Source organism: Barbus barbus, assembly GCF_936440315.1.
Source record: "Barbus barbus genome assembly, chromosome: 8".
In the NCBI taxonomy this organism is placed as follows: Eukaryota; Metazoa; Chordata; class Actinopteri; order Cypriniformes; family Cyprinidae; genus Barbus; species Barbus barbus.
In genome coordinates, this window is record NC_136736.1 from 28,695,070 (window position 1) to 28,702,113 (window position 7,044).

The following is a 7,044-nucleotide window of genomic DNA, read 5'->3' on the forward strand; positions in this document are numbered from 1 at the left end:
AATGCATTTAGATTAATGTAACCTTGATCATGAGAGACTTAAAAAATCTTCTGTATATAACAGAACTCTACTTACAATTACATTTTGATACCAAATTTAACGTGTAGCATTTCAAATATTAGTTTTGGTGTATTATTTTTTAATTTTAGAAACCAGCTTGTTGTATTGACCAAAATTTTAATATCGGTCCATCCCTAATTTCATGCCAAACACTTCAGATTGGAGCTTGTGGGTTTGAGAAAGTTCTCCTCATCAGTCTGAGGAAGGGATAATATTGACGCCTGCTGTACTTCAAAGTTTATGGCCATATTTGCACTGTGACATCTTAATTTCTGTTTATGGCCTTGTTACCTTTGAAGTGTTTTATGTTGGCCAACTGATCAGCAACCTCCCTCTTAACATCATCAAAATAATACAATGCTCCAGGCTAAATGTTCCCGTTAGACATAATCCACTGTTTGTGTGCGGTGCAGCTGGCAAAGTCTGAGTCCAGAGCAGCAACTTAGAATGCAAAACACATTCACAAATCAAGCTTTTATCTTTTATCTGAAAACTATTAAGCCTGCAAGCTGCTGCTATCTCATCCATTTCTTTTCATGTTTTTTTTTTTTTTTTTTGATGACATGCCAATGTTAAGCAAACTGAAATCCTCTGTTCATACTTGCTGCGGACAAACATCTGGACAACAGACAAAGGCCAGTTCAGGGTCACTAAACACAAACCAAACACACATTTGCAAGACACCATATCATGAATAATGCAAAAGACATTGACACAGCTGTAAACCACTGCCGAGAGCCACATCTAATGCAAAAATAGAGCAGTCGATACATATTTTCTCACTTACTGCATATTGCTTCCAAAACACTCCCCACCACGGACTTCATGCAAACATACACACACTCATACAAATACTGAGTGCTCTGACACGATTATGACTGAATGCTATTCTACAGGGGTGGTGCAAAGGCTAACAGCAGGGGATGGATTGCAGCTGCTTTTGTTACCTGTATTTGTGAGATTTTGAGTGCATTTGCATGGGTGTACGGTAAAAGAAAACCAGTGATGCATACAAATGTCCGAGTGATTTGGCTGCCACTTAATCTTCCTCTCTTTAGTGTGCCATTTACCCTCAGACACACACATTTAGGGTAGCGAACCCAGAAATATGAGTTTCAGATGAATTTCCTGCAGTGAAGGTACTTCCCAGCCCATTACACCAATGTTTCCATGTAATGGGCTCGGAGGTATCTCGCTGTTAAGAGTAGCAGCTACATCCCACTCGATAACCTCCATTTAACCTCCTTTTAGCAAATAAATAAGCACTATAAAACAAGTTAAATCAATCCGATATCTCGCAAAACACAGGACAGTTGAATTTCAAAGCAATAAATGGCTAAGTATCCTTTAATAAAGGTGGTCTGCAATAGGTGTTGCAGTATCGATTCTTGAAAGTAACGCTACAGGCTGTCGAGGTGATAAACAGACTTTGAGTGAGGGAACATCTCTCAAAGCTTAATCAGAGAAAACTGCTGAGTGTTTGTGAAAAGGGAGGGGTGTGAGGAAGAATAAGCAACAGGGGAGCAAATGAAAAGAACGAGAAAAGAACGACTCTTGTGAACACTGTAGTTTCAGTTTAATGAAATAAGCTTCAATTATGCTGAGGGGTAAAAACGGGTGCATTTTATTGTTTACTCACTCTGTTTTGTCTCTATTCGATTACTCTTAATCAGTCCTGTCTTTTTAGTTCAGACTGACTGAAAGCGATCATTCCAAAGTAGTTCTATCAATAAATAGATTTGTTTTACATAATTATCAAAAGCAAATAGAACTCATTATAATCACTGACGCAGTCTACACAGTACAGATGCCCATTCAATTTCTGATGTACTCCACGTGCTTGAGCAACTCCCGACAACAGGACAATTGGAAAAGTACAGTCTGCACTGGTTCAGATGTACACAAGTGTCAAGAACAAGTCAATGTTTTCTTATTTTTGTCCCAGATCACAATGGAGGGTTATGTTTGTTCACAGCATTTAATGGCAGTTTATTTTGTAAATGAGGCTGTAATGTAGACTTCTCCAAAAAGCTTTTGTTAAACGAGATAGCAGCCAACTAGATTGGATCTGACAGCAGTTACATCACAAAGCATAAGTAAACAATTTCATAATACTTAATGTAAATGATGGTTTTATATGGACAATGTTTTCAAAACACTTATTCCCATGCAACACTGCGGGCATTGATACTTTTTTCCATGCAACTGCATTATAATCTCATTATCACAACAGTGGCTGCAAGCCTTAAGGGAGATGCCTCCTAAAACAGATCATTTCAAACAACGTTTCAGAATGAGTGCTGAAAACTATCATATGATTGTGAATATATGACTTTGTGTGAGTGTGTGTGTGTGTGTGTGTGTGTGTGTGTGTGTGTGAGAGAGAGAGAGAGAGAGAGAGAGAGAGAGAGAGAGAGAGAGTGTGTAAAAAACTTTAAAAAATATAAGTGAACCTCATGGAACATAATAAAATAATAAAGAAAATCCATGGCATAACCCCTTTAATGCCCAACAGGCAAGAGATTTCAGATCTCTTTGCAGCAAATGGCATGAACTCTTTAATATATTTTCAGGTTTAGAATGACTAGAGATCCCAAGCCCTGTTCCCTGCCTCCCCAAAGACCTCAGAGTCACACAATCTTAAAATCCCTGAGGGATCTGGGAAAAGGACATGCTTAAAATGTGACAGCTATTGAGAAGAGATTATATTCTCCTCTGCTGAGAATCTATATAGTGGTTGACATCTAACCAGGGAAAAAAAATCTAAAATCATGATGATGTTATAATGCTGTCTGAGTGTCTATCAGAGTGTCACAGAATGCATGGGTTTGTGTTTTTGGGACAAAATTTAGATGAGAAAATGATACAGGATGATAAGGAGATGGAGAACATTATGAGTTTTCACTTATATGGCTTATAATTTAATTTCCTACTTTTTCATAGGAAGAAGTCTTGTTCTACAAAAGCTTCAGGTCGCTGCAAAAATAAATGTGCATCAAAAACTAATACGCTAAAATCAGCGATGTGGCACTTATTTTCTGAAGACAAAATGTAGCACCTGAAAGTATAAGTAGGAAATAATGATATATCATTATCATAAAGGTTAGTTCAGATGATCAAATGATAAAAATTATATTCATGACTCAGAATTGTTAATTATTTTTAATTAATAACAATTAAGACACATCTAATACCATTCAGAAATTTGGGTTTGCTAAGACTTTTTTTTCATGTTTCTGAAAGAAGTTTCTGTGCTCACCAATGCTACATTAATTGATAGAAAATAATAATAATAATAATAATATACATTTGGTGGTCAAGTAGCATTTCATATTATTATCAATGTTGAAAACAGTTAGAACAATGCTGCTTAATATTTTTGCAAAAAAAACATTTTTTAATTTTTTTTGTTCAAGTTTAAAATATCAGTTTAAAATATCAGTATTTGTTTAAAATAACTTTTTTCTAGCTATTTATAAGGGTTTACTGTAATTTTGATCAATTGCCTTTCTTTACTTCTGAGAGACTCTGCTTCTCTAAGACATCCCTTTTATAGCTAATCATGTTACAGACCTGATGTCAATTAACTTAATTAGTTGCTAGATGTTCTCCCAACTGAATCTTTTCAAAATGTCTTGCTTTTTCAGCCCTTCGTTGTCCCCGTGCCAACTTTTTTGAGACCTGTAGCAGGCATCAACTTTGAAATTAGCTCATTTAGTGTATAAAAGAGTAAAATTTCTCAGTTTAAACATTTGTTATGTTCTCTATATGTTCTATTGTGAATAAAATATTGGCTCGTGTGATTTGAAAGTATTTTAGTTCTCATTTAATTAAAATTTATAAAACGTCCCAACATTTCCAGAATTCAGGTTGTAATTCGTCACATGGCGTCTTTTGTAATACCTGACAGTACAATTTTAATGCCAAAAAACGGTTTGCGCTTGCACAAGCTGTTAGTAAAACTGGCACTTAGTTTTTACTGTAAGTTGTTAACCACTTGACTTTTTTAATCATTAAATCAACACCAGCATGAATACAAAAATGACATTTCTAAGAACTTGGCACATCAAATTTAAATGAAAAATTAATAAATAATTTAATAGCAGTAGATTTTTTTCAACATCTACTAAATAAATGTTAAGACACAAATTACCAGTTTCATGAAGAAAAACTCCAAATACTGTGGGACAAAACCTCTATGACTTCAAACAACTAGGAAATGGTTAAAACTTATTGAGGATTCAGAGAAACGACTTAAGTGAAGCAAGATTTTGTCTGTTACATTTGAAAACCATGAGCTGAGACATCCTACTTCCTTCTGCCAAAGTGTTTGAAGCCATCAAAAGAACATGTGCCTTGAAAGTATTCAAAGTGTTCAAAAAGCTGAGGCAGAATGGTTATTAGATCACATATCATAAATGTCACGAAAAGGCATTTTGACAGACATTTCAGCTTCAACAATGAGTCTCTGTATGTGGATGTGGCTATATAAGAAAGCACACATTAGCAGGAGAAAAAGATACAGCATAAGAGCAACTCCACATCATTCAGCACGTAATTGTCTGTTTTGAAAGATAGCAGAACAGCAAAATATCTCAGCCTCACGCCCACGTTTGCTTACATAAAATATGGTTTTGAACTTGGTGTACAGTACGTGCTTGTGCATTCAAGACCTATGTGTCTCTGTATGTGGTCTCCCCCTTAAGATAGTCTGGTCTTACATGTCTAATTTTAAGACCTCTCATCTCCCTTAACGTGGTTCGAAAGGGTCTTCTATCACCATGACACCAGAGCAGTCAGTAACTTTGGTAAGACGTCCCTGTTCAAAGCTTCTCTCCCTTAACCCTGGGATAATTACACCACAGGAGATAGGACCACTACGCAAACATTTCATTGACTTCTGCCCTTTAACAGTCAATCACTGGAGACAAAATCTCCAAAGATGAACAAGACAACGGTCTGAGAAAATTCTGTGAAAAAATAACTGCATGAGTTACTTGAGATTAGGTCTTAAAGGGACAGTTGACTGATTAAAATGGCCATTTTTACCTCACCCTCATGTTCCAAACCTGTACACTGTAATTTTCTCTGTTCAACACATAAAGTACAATATTAACACAGCTCTTTTCAATCCTGAGTAACCACATCTATTAGCTGAAATAACAAATACAAAAAACAAAATACAAAAAAAAAACTGGAGGACCTAATATTTTACCTAATAAACTTTTGCCTATTTGTCACAATGGGAGCCTGTAATAAAAAAAGTTTTAATCTATGGGTCACAGACTCACTGCTGTGATTGTGCACAAGGGATCTGCTACTAAATAATAGCTTTTAATCTTTTATAGCTGCCTTATGTTCAACGGTCCCAATACTTATGCTCATCAATGATTGGAATGAACTCTAAAAGTGCTGTTCTTTTTATTTGGTAAAACATATATGTGTTGAAACGGCTAATAGCAAAATGTGACATTCTTTAGTTTTGTCTCATATTCATCTTTTAATCATATTTGCAAATGTCTTGACTCCACAGCCAACAGAGCAATTTTGTCTTTACTATTCCAATACTTATGGAGGGCACTGTATACATTTGAGTTTCGTTAAATGACCATCCCTACAGTATAAATTCTGGGTATCTCTTGATCTTTGAAACCACAATAATGGGGAAGACTACTGACATGGCAATGGTCCAAAAGACAATCACTGACACCCTCCACAAAGAGGGTAAGTCACAGAAGATCATTACTGAAAGGGGTGGCTGTTCACAGAGTGCTGTGTCAAAGTATATTAAATGCAAAGTTGACTGGAAGGAAGAACTTGGGTAGGAAAAGGTGCAACAGTGATGACTGCAAGCTTGAGAATACTGTCAAGCAAAGCTGATTCAAACACTTGTGAGAGCTTCACAAGGAGTGGACTGAAGCTGGAGTCAGTGCATCAAGAGTCACCACGCTCAGACGTCTTCAGGAAAAGGGCTACCAAGCCACTTCTGAAACAGGAACAACGTCAGAAGCATCTAACCTGGGCTAAGGAGAAAAAGAACTGGACTGTTGCTCAGTGGTCCAAAGTCCTCTTTTCAGATAAAAGTAAATTTTATTTACTTGAAGTTTCCAAAGTCAGTAATGATTTGGGGTACTGTGACGTCTGCTGGTGTTGGTCCATTGTGTTTTATCAAGTCCAGAGTCAATGCAGCCGTCTACCAGGAGATTTTGGAGCACTTTATGCTTCCATCTGCTGACAGGCTTTATGGAGATGCTGATTTCCTTTTCCAGCAGGACTTTAGCACCTGCCCACAGTCCCAAAACCACTTCCAAGTGGTTTGCTGACCATGTGTTTGATTGGCCAGTCAACTTGCTTGACCTGAAACCCATATGGAATCGATGGGATATTTTCAAGAGGAAGATGAGAAAAAGTCGATTCAACAATACAGACAAGCTGAGCTGTAAACTCTAATCATCAAAATTAAAAAAAAAACTGTTTCACGATATTCAAATTTTTGAGATGCACCTGTGAAATAACAGAATTTAAAAACAAGTTTTAAAATTATTTTTGTGAAAACTATGCTTGGTTGAATAATATCTGCTCTATATTCAGTCATATTCAAAAGGCCCACATTTTCAGAAAACAGTTATCTTTCTCTCTCCATTGCATAATGATATAAGAGCAAATACTTTGAAAATATGCTTAGTTGTGGGGAAAAACTTTATAAGATGAGTGTTAAAGTGTTGTTGAACAAATATAAGCTCTAGAGTAAGACAGATATTCCTTGGAAATCACAATTTGGGGTTGATGAGAATTGTAAACCTGAATGAGAATATTGTATAAACCATCATTGACCGAAATTACTGAAGACTTGCAATGGAAATTATTACATGGAACCATTGCTGTGAATGCGTTCATAAGTATTATTAATCAGTCTGTTGAAAGTAAGTGCCCTTTCTGTGAAAATAAAGAAACAAAATATTCCATTGTTTTTTTGTATTGTAA